This window comes from Arvicanthis niloticus, chromosome Y, assembly GCF_011762505.2.
Source record: "Arvicanthis niloticus isolate mArvNil1 chromosome Y, mArvNil1.pat.X, whole genome shotgun sequence".
Taxonomy (NCBI): Eukaryota; Metazoa; Chordata; class Mammalia; order Rodentia; family Muridae; genus Arvicanthis; species Arvicanthis niloticus.
In genome coordinates this window covers 5,279,441-5,298,800 of record NC_133431.1, presented here as the reverse complement: position 1 = coordinate 5,298,800, position 19,360 = coordinate 5,279,441, and the positions used below count along the sequence as shown (strand labels likewise).

The following is a 19,360-nucleotide window of genomic DNA, read 5'->3' as shown; positions in this document are numbered from 1 at the left end:
GCTTAACTAGCTCTGCAGTAGCCCTTGTTCCTTTTGAGTACTCTGTCTCCCCAGGCTCTTTGGCCTTATCTGTTTCTCCAGGCACTTTGGCCTGATCCCCAGGCCCTTTGGCCTGATGCCATCTAACACACTCTGGTTCTGATAGCCTGGAGTGGACCAGTCTTGAAACCTCTTGACTTGCCCTAATAGCTGTGCTGCCGGCTGAATCCTCACAACACAAATAAGCTAACAGCAAAAGCACAAGCAAGAGGCCAACTACTGCAGCGGAGGCAATGGGTGAATATCCACTCGCAATGAAGGCCTCCACCCCAAACATACCTTCCAAAGATGTACCTCGATCCTGTAGTCTTTTAACCCACCCCAAGTCTCGGGGGGCCTTCCACAGCACCTTGAAATTCCCAGGTTTTCGACAACAGATGTTCCGTGCGCCTCCCGTGTCCCCTTTCACCCATGGAAGAGAGACACATGAGGCAGTATTCGGGTGGGTACCACAGATGAGGCTTTACTTGTAACAACAGAAGTGGAAAGATGAAAAGTCAGGAAGAGGCACAGCTTAAATACACCCTAGAGTGACGTATTCACTTCTGATTGGCTGTTCACTCATTACCCATAATACGCCCCGGGATGGGCAGTGACTTTGGCGCGCTTTTGCCTTTTTGAACCTGCCGCACTTAGTTGTTTACTAGTGGAGAGGACACGATGTCCGCGCCATCATAGAATGGCGCTAACCGTGGCTTCCTACACATATCCAGTAATTGAGCCAGTAATTAACAATGTGGCCAGTTCGCTTTGTCTATTTTCACTTTTCTCTAAACACAGATTTGTTTTTTGATCATTTTAGACTGGATTTCATGTAGGTGTGGCTGGCTTCAAAATCTTAAAACCGGCTTCAAATTACTGACCCCTTGCCTTCATCTCCCAAGTGCTAGGATTCCAGCAGTAAACTACCATGCCCTTTACCCACAGAATTTATTAAATAGTGCACGTAGTCCTTGAATTGCCATTTGTCCCGACGTTGTTTTTCATTTTGTTTCTCATGCAAGGCCTCAGGCTTGAGCCAGATCCAAACCGGCACGCTCCTGCGAACTCCTGTGTGGCTCTGCAGCACTTCCCGCTTAGGGCAGCGTGGGGGCTGAAGGCGGGCGCTGTGGCAGAGAGGAAGCGTGGTCCTGGGGAACAGGGGCGGACCGGTGTGTGGCCGTCAGTGACTCGTGACCCACCGCAGGCGGAGGTGGGACGAGGCAGGAGAGAACTGTGAGGCGATTGGCTGCTCGGCAACCGTATGCTAATCGCAGTGGCAGTGCAGGGAAACTGTAGCGACTCCAAATGTCTGGTGGACTGGGTATGGAGAGGCCAGAGTGCGTGTCCCCGCGTGGGCAGATGTGTTGTGCAATGGGGGTGCCAACAGGGATAGCGTGGGGCATCTCGGCGGAAGTCGCCATGTGTAAGATGTGAGGGCACTTGGTACCGTTGGGTGATGGTGGGAATGTGTGTTTAAGACTATACTCTCAGGGATCATTTCTATAGTTCTTTACTAGAGAAGTTTCTCTGACTGTGTAGAGCTGTAATGTAGATCTGTAATGTCCCCTCCTGGGCGTGAAGCCAGCTCTATGTGTTGCTTCAGTGCAGCTGCCTTCACCCATTGATGATCTTTCTTCTGTCCTTCGGGAGGACGAGAGGGAGGGAACACAGTCTGAGTGGATCTCAGTTTAATTTTAGTGGTGAAAAAGATAGTTGGTGTATGTTTTTAGTCTTTTTTGGAAAGGTGTCTCTATGTGGTAAAGGCTGACCATTGGGCTGTGATTGTGACCAGTCAGATGGACAGTTCTTTTTTAGGTAAACTTGGACACATCCAAACTGGCTGTACCAAAGTGAAGTGCTGCTGTAGGCTGGGCAAACTGACCTTAGCATATCCATTATTGCATAGCTTATTGACTATAAGTGAAGTCAATCATTGCTGCTTCGGTGAGTCAGTCAGGGCGTCTTGCCCACAAAAGCACACTACAGCCCAGTTGTTTTCTCTGAATCCTTCACTGGGCAGAGGTTGGTAGAGGAAAGTTGTGAGCTTTCCTTGTAATGTGGAAAGAGGGAAGGCATGAGGAGTGATGGTGCATTTAGCTACCAAAACAAGTAAACAACCCAAAACGTTTGTTTAGTTTGACAGAGGTGTTTCTGTGCCACTGGTGAATTAGAGATCAGTAGATGGGACAGATCTATTGATACAGATAAGACCAGTGTGCCCTTCAGGGTATGAGTGTGTTCCCATGTAGGAGACACACCCAATTCTGGAAGTGTCTGAGCTTCTTCCATGTATTGTGGGGGAAAAATCTCGTGGGTGGGGGGAGGGAGTCCAGCAACGGGGTCTTGGCAGTGGGCTTCCCACCCTGTCCAGAAGGTCCCACATTCACGCAGCTGTCGGTGGGCGGGCCAGCAGCTGCATCGGCCAAGTTCCAGGGTTCCAAAAGCTGGGAGTCTGGTGGAGAGACCATGCGACACGTGGAGTCCGGTTTTCCAAAGCTTAATTGTTCATGGCATGGTAAATGGATGTAGGTGGCACGTGATTCCCCCACCAAAGGCCAGGGGAGTCTCATTTTACAGGGAAGGAAAAAGGGGAAGGAATAACTTAATTAGCTATGCCCCTGGCCTTTTGATAATTAATTAATATTTAAATCTCTGGAGGTAGAGACTTGTTAATCATGCCCTCTACCTGTGTCCTACATGACTGAAGGTAACAGGTTAAATGGAGTTACCTCATCCAAGGCCCAACAATGTATAACTTCAATTTTTAGCATAATGATGATCTTGTGGTAGCTGTTAAATAGCAACTGTGACATCTGCACCAGGCTCTCCTATAACATAAAGCTGAGAAGACAAACGATGCTGGCTGTGCCAGGGAAGTAGGGATAAATGCCTAACAGGAGCAGCTTCATCCCAGTGCTGATGCTGGACATACAGACAGCAGTAACAAAGATGTACACACAGCACATTCTTTTCAAAGATTAAATCTAAAACACAAACACTGATGCTCAAGGTCAGCACAGTTTGGAGCTAGCCAGGAATTGCAGAGAAATGTATTTTCACAGAAATCATTTTTTTTGTATACTATATCACTTTGACAACTATGTGTTATTTGTGGAGATAAGTTTGTTCTTTCTTTCTTTCTTCCTTCCTTCCTTCCTTCCTTCCTTTCTTTTTCTTGATACAGATTTTGTTTATCCTCAGCTGCCCTGGAACCCTATCTGTAGTCCAGGTTGTCCTGGATCCCACAGACATCCACTTGCCTTTGCCTCCTAGGTGATAGGATTAACGGCATGTGTCACCACTGCCTGGCTGTGGTGATAAATTTTTAAAAGTCAACTGTAAAAAGCAACAGAAATCCTAGAAATAGAAAAATGTAATTTAAAATCATTCCAATAATGCTGGAGGAGGAAGGAGGGAAATTGGCAAGCTGGACAGAAAGCAATTAAAAGGCTTTGTATAGCAAGGGCAATAATCTGCAGAGTGAAGAAAGAGTCTGGAAGAAAAGGGCTTTTGTTAGTTATATTATCTTTGAGAAGATTAATCTTTAAAGAACTCCAAAAGTACCCAAATGTCCCAGTCATTGAATAACCAAATGAATTGAAAAAAAAAAATAAACAGATCTCAAAAGACGAAATATGGGTACTGGGGTGCTGGCTCAGCAGTAAAGAGTGCTTATTGCTTACTACTCTTTTGGAGAACTCTGGATCAGTTTCCAGCACCAACATGGCAGGGAGGTCTGAATGAAGCTGTCTTCTGACCTACACTGGTACCAGGCACACACATGGCACACATTCATACATGCAGGAAAAATACACATACACATACAAGTTTTAAAAAATGAAATTCATATGGCCAATAAATATGTGAAAAAGATGAGATGTCTCAGTGGATAAAAGTATTTGCCAACATGTCTGAAGACCTGAGCTTATAGCACATGGGTCCCACAGGGTGGGAGGAGAATTCACTTTTACAAGTTGTCTTCTGATTTCCACGTGTGTACCATACATAACACATGAGCAATGTGTTATGCTTAGTCATCAGGAGAAATTAAAATTACATCAAGATTCCATCTCCGGGAGTGAGTGGGTGAGTGATTGGGTGGGTGGGGGAACACCCTCATAGAAGCAGGGGAAGGAGGGATGCGATAATGAGTATTGGGGGAGACTGGGAAAGGGAATAACATTTGAAATTTAGTTTAAAAAACATTTCAAAAAAGAGAGAACTGACTGCTCTTCCATAGGTCCTGAGTTCAATTCCCAGCAACCACATGGTGGCTCACAACCATCTGTGATGGGATCCAATGCCCTCTTCTGGTGTGTCAGAAGACAGCACAAGTGTACTTATACATAAACTAAATAAACCTTTGTTTAAAAGAATTTTTTAATTTTTTAAATTCCTGATTATTATTTATTTCTGTTCATAGGAATGTTGCCTGTAGCTGAGGCTTGCCTCTGTATGTGATTTAAAATCGCTTTGAGCACCCAATCCTATCTCTGCTGCTCATTGCTGCAAAGAATGTTGTTTGGAGCCTTTGGCAGGTGTTTAATGAGAATCATAAATTTTGAATATTGGAGCAAGGCTCTACCATCAACTCTATCCATCTATCTTCCCTTGAAAAGAAATATTTTGGCCTGCTATTAAATTTTAGTAGAAATTGAACATGTCGTTCCAGGGAAATGTTAGTGATCCCCAAAAAGACACACACAGGAGCTGATATGATGCAACTCCCAGCAGGATCTTTATTCCATTTGAGCTAGCTTGTCCCCATCCCCAATGCACCAGCATCAGCCAAGAATGTTTTGGTGATGGTGGAGCCCCAAATGTTTATTGGGGAAAGGCTTTATTGTAAGCAGCAAGTGGGGAGCTGTAGGAGGAGCTAAGGTGAGAGGAGTAAGGAGAGAAAGAGAAGAAAGAGGAGCTGGGGGAGGGATGAGAAAGAGGAGAACATGGGTGTTGATGTGGGTGTGTCTCTAGCAGTCAAAGGTAGTTGGTATATCTAGATTGAGTATTGGGTATCTATATTGGTGATTGTATGGACATCTTGTTTTGATGATTACCAAACATATAAAGCCTTTGGATAACCTAAGCATTAGAGGCTCAATTGTACCAAGCCCATGTGGATTGTGGGATGGTCTGGGTTCAGCCAAGCATTGTGAAGACTGCATGGGAGGTTGGCAGAGCCATCTCCCACGCTGGGGACTTGTGGGTGGCAGGTTTGGTGTATCTCACTATCTGAGCAGATGGCTCGAGCTGAGCATCATAGATACAGTAGCTCCTGACTGCAGGCCTAGGCTAGTCATGAACATGGTGGCTGATTAAGAAAAACAAGATTGAATGCTGTCATTTTAAATGTCTCTTACAATAGGGAGGATGTGTGCAAGCATCTAATTGGAAAGTTGCTGTGACCTTGAACATAATTGGCTGGTGCTGGGAGTCACATCATAAAGTTAACTTAACCTCCCCTCTGCATTAGTGTTTGTTAGGCATGGACTTGTAACCCGAGGTGCAGGTTTGTTGGGGGAATAACCTGGAGACCCTGTTATTGTTGAGGGTGCAACTTGAAAATTCTAGTCTTGTTTGGTATTAGCCTTGAGAGTGGAGATAGGCTTGGGATTTGCTAGGGAGAGGCCAATTTGGAAAATAATGCTAAGTACCTGACTTGCCTAGAAGCTTAGTTTCTATTCCTGTACAATGCCCCTGGTATTATATATGCACCTAGGACTTCCTGGTGCAGGCCCTATTATCAAGTGACTAAGGAAGAAATAACTAGGCCATGCTTTACTAAGGGTTCTGCCTGTTATGCAAGCCCCATCAAGAAGTGAACAACTGCAGCATGAAAACATGTTTCTGGGACAATCCTGAAAGACACCAGTAAAAGGAAATCACCACAGTTCAGAGCTTTATGCATTTGTTTGGAAATGTGTGATTATTCATTGAATCATCAGCTATAAACAGTGGGATGGCTTAACTGTTAGAGACTTGGAAACAGAACAATTAGAATATTGTTGAGAAAAAATAAAAAAAACAGCCAGGCAGTGGTCCCACACCTTTAATCCCAGCACTTGGGAGGCAGAGGCAGGTGGATTTCTGAGTTTGAGGTCAGCCTGGTCTACAGAGTGAGTTCCAGGACAGCCAGGGCTACTCAGAGAAACCCTGTCTCAAAAAATGAAAAAAAAAGAATACTGTTGAGAAAGATATAAAAGGAAGAAGTATGTGGATAGACCTCTCAAAATGGTCTAAGGATGTAAAGATACTTATGTCCCATATAAATACTGATTAAAATGTAAATTCAGCTGAGCAAACATTCAGTAACCAAGTAGTTAGGGTGATCTATTCTGTGGGAAGTCAGCCGTGTCCTCAGCTGTATCTGTCATTTTCCAATGTGACCATGAACATAGTGGCCATGGTGGACACAGTGGGGTTTATTCATGGATACAACAGTAGAGTCGTCCTCTCACCAAGCCTGACATGGCCACATCTGCTGGTGAGTTCCAGATCTACCAGCAGTAGAGACCAACACTGAGCCCTAGATATGGAACTATATCCTGGGCTGACCAGCCAGTGACTTGGTGGCAGGTTGACTACATCGGATCATTTCTCTTGGGCAAAGGACAAAGCTTTCTCCTTCCTGGAATAGATACATATTCTGCTTATGATTTTGACTTTCATGCACATATTGCTTTTGCCAAATCCATGATCCATGGACACACTGAGTGCCTCATTCACCACAATGGCATTCCACACAGTATTGCTTCTGACCAAGGAACTCATTTCACAGCAGAGAAGTGAGACAGTGGGCCAATTGTCATGGATTCTAATGACATTATTTACCATTAATACCATATTCCTTGTTACCATAAAAGTGCTGACCTGATAGTAAAATAGAATGACCTATAGAAGATACTTTTACACAGCCAATTATGGGACAGCCACCTGGAGAGCTGGGCAGGGTCCTAGGCTGTATGTGTTTTGAATCAGATTTCAGTATTTGATCCAGTTTCTCTCACAGCCAAGATCCATAATTTCAGGAATTAAGGTTTTGGAAAACCTGTGTGAAGGTCTCAGGCCACAAGTCTCAGTGGAACTCAGTTCAAAATGCAGGACTCCCTTTATCAGCAGGGCTTCCATTTCTCTGCCTGACTTTGTCTGGATAATCCAATCTAGCTTCCACGTGTCTTTCCCATAGACACAGACTCCTCACTCTTTCTGACTCTTAGCCCTCCTCCTTACTTCTTGCTTGCCTTAAACTTTTCTTCAAAGTTGGCCTTTACTTTTATCTACATTTAAAATTTACCAGCTAAGAAAAAGAAAAGCAGAAATGCAGAACCTCTCTGCCAGAGCACCCAGACGCCACATGGCAGAGCTAGGCCCCTCCCCCCACTGCTTCTAAACCCGCCATTACTGCTTCTCCCCAACAGGAGGACCTGCAACAAACGTTCCTGGTTTTCAAACAAAAATTTTAAACCTTTCCTTTTCTTCCTAACAGGAACACCTAGAACAACAATGCTTGTGCTTTGTTATTTTTTCTATTTTAATGCTGCCTTTTCTCTCTAATATTCGTGATATATGTCCAACATTATTTTTTTTCAACCTTTATAATTTCTTTAAGGTTTAAAAGCCATCTAATTTCCTTCCACAGTTTAACTGAACGTGCTGATCACCATTTCTTAAGTCTTAATTAACAACTAATTTCTTTTACAGGCAAACTGTTGCTGCCAATCCCAGATACAAAATTAATATTGTTTTTCTCCCTCAGCCATCCAAAAACAGACTCAAAGATACCTTCCAAGACTAAACTTTCCTCAAACACCTTTGCTTTTCCAGGATTTTTTTTCCATTTCAAGCTTTCTATTTTTATTTATTTTTTTAATGATTTTTTTTATTAGATCTTTCATTTACACTTCAGATACCATCCCGTTTCCCCATTCCCCCCCCCTTAGAAAACTCCTATCCCATGCCCCCTTTTCCTTTTTGCATTTATACATTTTTTAAAGAAATGTTAATCATAGGCTTTATAAGTTTGGTATTGTTCAATCAGAGGTGTAACGCACTACCCAACCTAGATATATCAACTATCTTTGACTGGTGGAGATACATGAACATCTGCTTCCCTGTCTCCCCCCTCTATCTCTCTTTCATCACCTAGCTTCTCCTCTCCTTCTTCTTCTCCTCTTCTTACTCCTTTTCTTCCTCTCAGTACTCCTTCCACCTTAGCTCCTCCTACACATCACCCTTCCTGTTAAAAGGAAACTTTTCTCTCAAAATACAATTAGAGCGTAATTATGCCTATTTGTACCAGTGAGGTACAAGATAGTCCTAATACCCAGTCCATCCTTTTGTTGACTAACCAGCACCTCTGTCATCTATCCTAACTAAAACACTTAGTTCTGAACCTGGCTTTTTCCTTGGCTTTAGGATGAATGTCAGCTGATGACCATACACTCAGATCTTTTCTCTCAAAGTAAATAGCTATAAGTTTTCAACCCCATCAGAAATCCAGAATGACTGAGTTGACTATAATTGTGGGAAGCACAAAGCATAGCTTCTAAAACTTAGCCAATTTATAGAGACCTCTGAACACCTGGACACTCGCTCTACTTCAAAACATTGGAGCATCTGTTCTTCTGCCTTCTGGCCCAGGATCATCTGACAGACCTTAGTGCTGCAGAATTATTAAGGGCTGATTACTCTGTCTAGGCAGATATAATCAGTCGACTATTCTGCAAGTGTGTCCTTTTCTGGACAGTAATTTGTCTGTAGAAGGAAAGTGGCAATTCTTGCCTAGTGGCTGTCTCACCACAACTGGAGTAACTCCAAGGATGCTCAATTTCTTCTTAGAATTTAACATAGGAAGCTGTCCGGAGCAGACAGGTCTCTAATGAAAATGAACATTAATACTGAAATGTTTGTCATGTCAATTCTAAGGATTTCTGATGTTTTGAAAACCAGCTATCCATGTAAGGTAATCTGGACTGTTGCCTGTTAACTCCACTCAGCTATTTCTAAATAAAACATAGAGAACACCCTTATAATAAACTCCAAGTCATGAATTTGCTATAGTCCCTTAACTCACAGGCTGACCATCTCAAATCAGTTAAAAAAGTTGAAGAAGGACTGGGTCTAAGCTTTGTATTCCTAAGTGTGTTATACTGGTACAATGCCTATGAGAGTAACAATATTCATCTCACTCTTATATCACTAAGAAGCTCATGCCAATGAAAACCTTAAAATTTGTAAATAAAGTAAATTGGTGCCATTTAAGAATTTATATCTTCATCTTGATATTAATTATACAGATTTCTACTAATAGGTTATGGCTATGCAATAAACCCTAGCTAATCCTCTCTATTCCGACAAAACCACTACTTTTCCCTAGAGAGACAGCCCGACATTTACCACCTTAGTCCCCATGCCCAGGGAATAGGGGCGCTGACTCATCATTAGCTTCTTCAAGCTGATTATGGGCAGTTGAGATATTAGAAGAGGAGTGGGGGGGGGAGAGCAAATTGACAATCCTCTGATGCTGTGTCTTCGCTGCCTCCAGAAGGAGTTCACGGACCTCAGAGGTTTGAGCAGGTCTGCCCAGCTTGCTTGTTGAGTAGATACACCAAGGCTGATCATTCTGCAATATACAATTCTCAAAACAAATTTTAGTATCAAGATAGTTTTTTTTTTTTAGAAGAGGGCTGACATTTTATTAAGAATGTTGGTTCTAACCGCTTTTCTATTTTTCCCCTCTTTTATTGGATATAATATTTACATTTCAAATTTTATCCCCTTACCATATTTCCCCCACCACCCAGGAACCCCTTATCCCATCCCCCCTCCTCCTGCCTCTATGAAGGTGTTTACCCACCTACCCCCAGCCTCCCTCCCCACCCTCAGATCCCCCCCCTCAGTGTTCAGCCTTCAGGGTACTAATTATCTTGTCTCCCACCTATGCCCAACAGGGCCATCCTCCCCTACATATACAGCTGGAGTCATGTGTCTCTCCCTATGTGCTCCTAGGCTGGTGGTTTAGACCCTGGGGAGCTCTGGCTGGTTGGTATTGTTGCTTTCCTCACGGGGCCACCAGCCCTTACGGTTCACAGTTCCTTCAATTTACTCTCTAACTCCTCCCTTGGGAACTTTGATCAGATTAATGGATAGCTGTGGGTATCTGTCTCTGGGTATGTCCGACTCTGAGAGACCTCTAAGGAGACAGCCTTATCCGCCTGCTGTCAGCTTTCCCATCCTGACATCCCTATCAGCATCTATTTTTGGTGACTGCCTATGGAATGAATACCCAGACGCAATGGTCTCCCTACAACCCCCCCTTCAGATTCTGACCCACACTTTGTCTCCATATTTGCTCCCTTGGTTATTTAGTTACTCCTCCTAAGAAAGACCTAGGCATCCTCACTTGTTCTTTCTTCTTCATGAGCTTCATGTCGTCTGGTAGTTGAATCTTTGTTGTTTCAAATTTTTTGGGCTAATCTCCGCTTATCAATGAGTAAATACCATGTGTGTTCTTTTGTGATTGGGTTACCTCACTCAGGATGATATTTTCTAGTTCCATCCATTTACCTAAGAATTTCTCGAATTCATTATTTTTAATAGCTGAGTAATATTCCATTGTGTAAATGTACCACATTTTTTGTATCCATTCCTCTGTTGAAGGGCATCTGGGTTCTTTCCAGCTTCTGGCTATTATAAATAGGGCTGCTATGAACATAGTGGAGCATATGTCTTTGTTATTTGTTGGAGCATTTTCTGGGTATATACCCAGAGTGGTATAGCTGGGTCCTCAGGTAGTGCTATGTCCAATTTTCTGAGGAACCGCCAGACTGACTTCCAAAGTGGTTGTACCAGCTTGCAACCCCACCAACAATGCAGGAGTGTTCCTCTTTCTTCACATCCTCGCCAGCATCTACATGTTAGTGAGGAAAACATAATGTCTATTTAGATTAATCAGATGTCATTACCCTCAAACTGTACAATCTGTATTTAATTATTTCAATGATTCCCTGCCTTCCAAACCCTACCCTCAATTCCCATTACCCTTGACTTAGTTATGCTACACCCTCTGGCCTACATAGTGTTTTATTTTGACCACCTCATCCAAAATTTTCACTAAAAACAGTGAGATGTTGGGCTGTGAAGACATGGTTTGGACATAGCCTGGTTGAACGGGCTTTAAACCCTGGAGACCCTTTTAGGGACAGTAGGATGTTTAGCCCTGTTCCTAGGCCCCCTTGATAGAGCGCTGGGTTTGAGATAGCCAGGGGACCCAACAGGACATTGCCTGTCAGGGACGGCATATTATCTCCCCGAGCTCCCGGATTCCAGACTACTTCCACATGGTCCACATCTCTCATTAACAGAGTTGCCCCTCCTTTTATGAAAGAAAAGAGGGTGGGATGTTGGGCCTTGGACGAGGTAACTCCATTTAACCTGTTACCTTCAGTCACGTAGGACAGGTAGAGGGTGTGACTAACAAGTCTCCACCTCCAGAGATTTAAATATTAATGAATTATCAAAAGGCCAGAGGCGTAGCTAATTAAGTTATTCCCTCCCCTTTCTCCCTTCCCTATAAGATTGGCCTTCCCTGGCTTTTGGCGGGGGAAATGTATATCACTTGCGTCCATTCACCATGTCATGAACAATAAAAGCTTTGGAAAACCGGACTCCACGTGTCCATGGTCTCTCCGCCTGATTCCCAGCTTTTGGAACCCTGGAACCTTGCCAATGCAGCCGCCGGCCCGCCCACCGACAGCTGCGTGAATGTGGGATCCTCCGCTGGCGGCGCTGGAAGCCCTGATGCCGGACCGCCCTAAGACTCTGTCGCTGAACTCCCTCCCCCCCCTGCCCTCGAGATTTCTTCCCCACACCTGAACACAGGTGGCTGTCCTCATCTAATAAATATCTTTTTTGCCGTGCTGCTTAAGCACTGTGCTGGATCTATCTTTGTATATTTATCTGTTTTTAAAGAGATTTTACTAGATATAAATATCTTTTAAATTATTAACTTGTTTATGCATGCATAAAATTTAAAATATGTATATATCATAATTAAAAACATAGGTCTGTTAGTCTTGTATGAGTGAAGACCATGTCCAATATTAACATTTTCTGGTCTAGGAGTAGTAAACTCTTTAAAACATGTTACCTATTCCAAGGAAAGATTCAGACCCATATTATCATTTTATATCTATTGTACCTGTGTGTAGGGAGCCGACAGAAGGCGGCTATCATCCATGCAGCCATCTTGAGCCATATACCCTGATAAGAGACTTAATTACATCAGCCTACAACACCTGAGCACACTCTGATAACATCTTGTTTTATTTTATTTAATTAATTAATTTATTTATTTATTGGTTTTTTGAGACAGGGTTTCTCTGTGTAGCGCTGGCTGTCCTGGAACTTACTCTGTAGATCACGCTGGCCTCAAACTCAGAAATCCACCTGCCTCTGCCTCCCAAGTGCTGGGATTAAAGGCGTGTGCCATCACCACTCAGCAACATCTTGTTTTAGATACCCAGGATCTTCCCTTGGGTGTATGAGACTTAAAGCTGTGATTTAGAGCCAAGATTTAAGGGCATTACTTAAGGTGTGATTCAGAGATAAGACCTAAGGGTGTGACTTAAGGGCGTGACTTAGAGGCCTGGTTTAGAAGTGAGACATATAAAAGGCAAGAGGCAGACAGAAGAGTACAGTACAACTTGGAGTAGAAATTAGGCATTGAGGAAGAAGACATGTGTACTAGAGAACTTGGAAGAAGAATTATTAGGCATTAGGCACTTAGCACTTGGAAGAAGTAACTTGGAACTTGGAGGCACTAGGGACTATGAACTAGAGACTAGGAACTCAAGACTTCTGACTTGGACTAGGAAGAGAGACTGAAAAATAAACGGGATTGAATCACACTCTGTCTGGTCTGCATTCTTCCAGTCAGGAAGTGCAGGTTCCAACATTGACAGAACGGTCCGAGACGTTTTGCCCCCAAACATGGGGTAGTGCATTTCTCAACATTTCTGGCCCCCAAGTGTGGGTCAGCTCGAGCCACAACAGGCAACATTCCTCCTTTAAAGGATTTTTTTTTGGATATGGTCTCAGGATCTGGTACCTGTGTCACCTCTTCTGGAAACAAGCTGCCTCCTACCGTTGCTTTCATTATAATCAGACTCAAACCTCTTTTAACTTTACAGGAAACTTTTACCTTATCCCTCTTGAGGATACGTGGTAGCCTTTCTCCTCTGGACTCACTCCACGCATACACCTTACCACCTTTAAGGCTTCAAAAGATCTTTTGTACAGGTTCTCCTGCAGTTAGCCTATTACTCCTCAGATGACTTTTCCACTTATGGAACCAAGAGGAGCAGCTTTCCTGGACCTCACCCTCACAACACGATGAAGTTCTCCTCTGACAAAAGCGAGAGCCCATCATTGCAGTGACCAATGCAATCATCTTGGGGCTGGCGGTGGGTGTTGGGACTGGAGTTTCCTCCCTTGTCCTCTCCAACCACTACTACTCTGAGCTTAGTGACACCCTTGATCAAGATGTTAGAGAGCAACAGCAGTGCACTGAAGCCCTTAGTGAGTCACTTTCCTCTTTAGCTAAAGTTGTCCTTCAGAACAGTGAGGCCTAGATCTCATGCTCCTTCAACAGAAAGGCATCTGTGCAACTTTAAAGAAAGAGTGCTGCTTCTTTGCAGATAAATCGGGGGCAGTAAAAGATAGCATGCACAGTGTTCAAGAGGGCTTAGAAAGAATAAAAAAAGAAAAACAAAGCGAGAGCTGGTGTAAGAACTGGTTCTCTACCTTGCCTTGGCTTTCTACCTTGCTGTCTTCTATACTTGGACCTCTCATTGGCCTTCTCTTGCTCATTTCTTTTGGCCCCCGGGCCTTCTCTTGCCTTACTACTCTCATAAAGATCCAGGTAGAAAACCTTGTGACCAGACCCCTCTAGGTCCATTACCTAAAATTGAATTCTGATGATGAACCCACTCCAGAACTTATCAAGCGCCAGCCCCAATGCAGTGCTTCAAAGTTCAAACCTCCCAAAATTCCCTAGAGCAGCTGCCTTTGTGGGAAGTCCTACCACTGATTCTCCTCTGTAAAGGGGGATGCTGGAGGGTACGAGATAAAGTACTGCAGGGATACCTCTTTCTTTGCACTCAAAGACGGGATCCTGAGAAGCATGCCTGATTGCATACGGGTTGGCATAGGTCACTCTTCCTGTCCACTTGAAAAAGCACCCAGGAGTCTGGGGATCGGCCTCCCCAACCAAAGAGTGCTTAGCCCTTCAGTGCAATGCCCGAAACTCAAAGGGGATCAGGCCTATGCTTCCCCTCCATGCTTCCAGCACTCTATTATACAGGGAAGGGGGAGCTGTGGGAAGCCATGGCAAGGCCTTACTCTTGGCAAACACTCACCCTTGGCTCTCCTATCTACTATTCTTCTTTCTTCTTACCTTCCATGATTCACTTGTCAGGTCTCAGAACTTCAAACAAGGCCTCATAGCAACCCATGTTAGTAACCCTTCCTCCTAATCTCTAGATTTAGACAACATCCTGCTAGACAGATGTTGTTAGAATTCCTGGTAATGGAAAGGCTTTGTGAGAATAACACAGTTAGACCCTACAGCTGCAGCCTCATTCACCTGCAAAGTCCTCTTTCCTTTCCTACCCTTTGTTGTATCCTAGTTTCAGAATATATAACCATCGTGAACAATAAAAATTTTGCCAGCTTGATCAGACACCTTTTTTGTGTGTGTGTTGTTGGTTTTTTTTTTTTTTTTTTTTTTGGTTTTTTGAGACAGGGTTTCTCTGTGTAGCCCTGGCTGTGCTGGAACTCACTCTGTAGACCAGGCTGGACTTGAACTCAGAAATCCACCTGCCTCTGCCTCCCAAGTGCTGGGATTAAAGGCGTGCACCACCACCACAACCACCCAGCTTGATCAGACCTCTTGACTTGCCATGCTATTTTATTTTCTCTCAAATCTCAGTCCTCTCCACAGGGTCTAAGGGTCCTACTTGATTGTCCAGTTGGCCTGGGCAGCCCAGCCTTGAGAAGTTATTTTATAGTTATGGTGAGCAACTTTGCTTATTATTTCCCAGGAGTCAATTCTTTCTATGTAAATGAAAACATATCTGAGGCATCTGGTTGCATATAATTCTGTTTGGCTGTGTGATTCTGACATTTTTGCAGCAACAGTTTCCTAGGTCTCTGAGTGTCTTTCCTGTTGATTGGGTAGGTGGATCATGAGGTTGTCAGGTGTGGACAGAGTCCAAAAGACAGCTTTGTCTATCCCGGTGGGTGTACTGGGAGTCAAATCCAGATCCTCTGGAAGAACATGAAGTGATTTGAACTGCTGTGATTTCTCTCCAGCTTCTTCCTCTATACTTTAATCTTTCTGTAGACTCTCTTACTCCACCTGCCATAACAAAAATTCTTCCATGGTTACATCATCTATTTTTAAGAAATGAAACAAACCAACTAACCAAACTAACTGACTAACTACCCCAAGGAACATCCCTGTAACCCTGTCTGACTCCAGAAATAACTATGGCTGTACATACATACCATTTCTGTAGATTTCTCTAAAAGACCAGAGGGAGGCAAATGGAAGAAGTGGAGCTGTCACTGGTAAGCACACAGCTGGGATTCATTATAAGTTTATTTTTTTTAAATTTTTACTGATATTTGACAAATGCCCATCCTGCTCAGAACCACATTTACTCATAAATGCATAAAGGCGAAATTGCAGAAGCGGTGGCAGAACACCTGCTTTAGATTTCATTCCTGGAGTTCAGACCTTTTGTTTGTTTTCCGTTGTTTCTTTTGCAGATTTTTAAGTAGTTGTCCTTGAACTGACATTGTAGACCAGGCTCACCTTGAATTCAGAGACAAGTCTGCCTCTGCCTTCTGAGTGCTGGCTGCAAAACTCTGGTCTTGAGAGAGTATAAACAATCACAATGAGAGCTGTTGTCCTTTTTTGTTCAAAGTTATCAACAGATACTTCAAGCATGTCAGGAGTTTCTCATGTCGAAGGTGTTCAGCAGAATCTGGTTCTATCTGTGCCTATGCCAGGCAGGGAGCACATAGTGGCCATGGAATACTTTCACCAAAGATATATTCCCAGACAATCTATGAGGTAAGAGGTTTTGGGGGTTGTTGTTGTTGTTGTTGTTGTTGGCATATCTACCTATATCAATCCCTGCCAGTGAATGATACATTCAGAAATCAGAGAAAGGCAACATATCTGCAAAAATTAGAGCTATAGATGATATTCAGCTGCTTGTTGGACTAAAATTAAGAGATTGTCTCTGATTACCAAGTTCTAGAGTTTTGTTTTGGTTTCTGTTTTTGTTATTATCATTAAAGGAAATTGATTTGGTATGGATTAGGATTGTGAATTTCTTGTGCTCTTGATCCATGGCCACTGTCATTACATTTAGCAAGCAAGGACAGGGTCAGACTCCCTAGTATCTGTATTTATATCTTCAGTAAGATACAAACAGTGTAGTAAACAATCCAGGTCCCCGACTCTCCTTGTTTCTGTAGGATCCAGTGGTATAGTTTCCTCCAATCTTTCCAGAGTCTACTACACAGACTACTGAGACATGCACAGAAGGCTGTTGAAATTGTTTTGAACTTCCTTTGGTCCTCTGAGGGGAGAAATTGTTTCTAATGTCCATTTGTCCTCTTATTAGAATCGAGTGTTTTGAAAAATAATTAACAATTTTACCCTTGAATGATGCTTGGAAAAAAGCAAAAGTTCAGTGCACAGCAGTCTTCCTGTTTCCTGATGAATTGCTTCAAGTTTTTCTCAATTCAGGCAAATATTGCCTGTAAGACTCTCTCTGTCTTTCTCTGTCTCTGGCTGTGGAGGTGGCAGAGGCAGGCAGGGCAGACTTCCTGGCTGTCTTGGACACACTTTGTAGACTAGGTTGGCCTCGAACCTGTAAGAGCCTACCTCTGCCTTTCAAATGCTGGGATTAAAGCTGTACACCTCTATGACTGGCTGAGATTCCAATCATTTTTATTAATGATTCTAGCTTTGACCAGGCAGTGGTGGTGGCAGAGAGAGGTGGATCACTGTACATTTGAGGCTAGCCTAATCTACAGACCAAGTTACAGGAAAGCCGAGGCTAAATAAAGAGGAGCTCTTTCCAGAAATGAAACAACAATGAAATATCAATTGGTATTGATTACTGATTGACATTGACTGCTGATTATCAATCATTGATTATCATCGTAATTGATCATTTTTCGTTATTGACCAGCATGGATTACTGGTCATTGACTAGTATTATTGATTAGCATGTTTATTGATAATTGATTAGTATCAATTACCGTGGTTGTTCCATGGGCGTGGTTTCTATGGGACGAGGGTGGGTGTCTGACACTGTGAGTAATCAATATTAATCAATTATCAATAGTCAATACTAGTCAATGACCAATAGTGATCAATCAATAGTGGCACAGGCCTTTAATCCCAGGAGTCAGGAGGAAGAGAAACAACAACAAAATATTTTGGATTTAATATACAGAGACATGATTTGTTTAGTCCTATTGTCTGTAGAACTTTGGTAAGGAAGGCCAGTTGGGTTTTACTAAGGACTTTCTGACTGATTGTGTTTCAGCTCTGATTGTGTGTCTTCCTTAGGACATGAAACTAGAACCATAAATGTGCTCTAGGATTTTATTTTACTATCATGTGTTTGTGGACTGTTGTTAAAGGTCGGTTACATAGACTGAGATGGTGGTGAAATTTCTCTCCATGTATTTCTGGTTGTCTGTGAAGTCACTGAATAAACTGGCTTAGTCTGGAACCAGGGATATCTGAAACCAGGTCTACCTAGAAAGATTCATGGAGTTCCAGGACAATGAATGATATTTATGTTGATATCCTTTTTTATGTATTTTCACCGTAAGTCTGCCTGGTATACAGAGTTCCAGCATGACTGATTATATTGATCTTTTGTTATGTATTTTATTTAAAAAATGGATAATACAATGATCTAATTGTCCTGATTTTATTATTCTCTCTCTCTCTCTCTCTCTCTCTCTCTCTCTCTCTCTCTCTCTCTCTCTCTGTGTGTGTGTGTGTGTGTGTATGTTTCTCTCTCTCCCTCTGTGTGTGTGTGTGTGTGTGTGTGTGTGTGTGTGTGTGTGAGTGTTGGGAAAGACATAGCAGTGGGTTGAGGGTAGAATTGTTACCTGCCTGCCTGCCCATCTGCCTTTTTGTCTGTGAACCCTGTGCATGTCTGATGCATTCAAAAGCCAGTTAAAGGGGTCAGATCTGCTGAAATTAGAGTTATGGATGACTGTCAGGCTTGCCCTGAGACTTGAACCTATGTAAAACAGAAACAGGACCAGCAGGAACAGAACTAGGGTGTTCATTAAGCTTCTGTTATTCATTTTCTTGTTACAGGGTTGTGTCTGAGGATCCTCCTAGTTACATGGAACAAAAAAAAAAAAAAAACAATGGGGAAAACCATACCTGTGTGAGCTAGATTTCCCATTTTACTTAGAGATACTTGATCATCTCTGAGGTGTGCAGATCAAAGAAAGCACATTTCCGGGATATACTTACAAATAAACAAACCACCACCACCACCAACAACAACAACAACAACAACAACAACAAAGTATGTTAGGATTGTATTGATGATTTGATTTTTTCGTGTGAAGTTGTGATGATTTTGTAACATGCAATCATGTATATGTACTGAAGACAAAGGCAAAGTCATTGTTCCTTCTTCTCTTGCCCCACCCCCCAGCCCTTGCCTTGAAAAATTGTTTCCCTTTAGAATTATTTCCTTATTAGAATTTTTTTGTTTTTTCTACTTAGCATAACAGTGAAATAATTGGTTTTACATACATAAAATTGACAAAGTGTTTCTTATGAGACTGTAGACATCCTGCAATCCATCACATTAAAAATACTTTACTCAGAACATCTGGAGACAAATTTACATTACCTAAATAGTTATTCTCATTCTAACTTGTACAAATACTAGCCAGCCAGGTCATTTTTTTGATAGAGGTTTAGTAACATTTAAAAAGCCCTGCTGTGATTATTTTAATTCAACAAAGCTGAAGGTATGAAAATGGCTGTGGTTTAATTTAGAAGATAAGATAAGCCCTGTGCTGGATCTTCCAATCTGAGTATATTTATTTGTTTTTAAAGGCGTTTTACTGGGTATAAATATCTTTTAACTTATTAATTATTAACATGTTTATGCCTGCATAAAATTTAAAATATGTATAAATCATGATTAAAAACACAGATATAATATGCTTATATGAGTGAGGACAATGTCCAATCTTAATAACTTCTGGTCTAGGA

The 19,360-nt window shown here is 42.5% G+C and overlaps 1 long non-coding RNA gene and 1 other non-coding gene across 2 annotated transcripts in view; one reads left to right on the top strand and one right to left on the bottom strand.

The window, feature by feature from the left end:
- LOC143437378 (uncharacterized) overlaps nucleotides 1-19,360 on the bottom strand; it is a 379,856-nt gene that overhangs the window by 237,918 nt on the left and 122,578 nt on the right. The window lies entirely within an intron of this gene.
- Nucleotides 1,497-1,702, top strand: LOC143437418 (small nucleolar RNA U3). The gene has a single exon (XR_013106908.1). It is a non-coding gene; the product is annotated as a small nucleolar RNA U3 (small nucleolar RNA).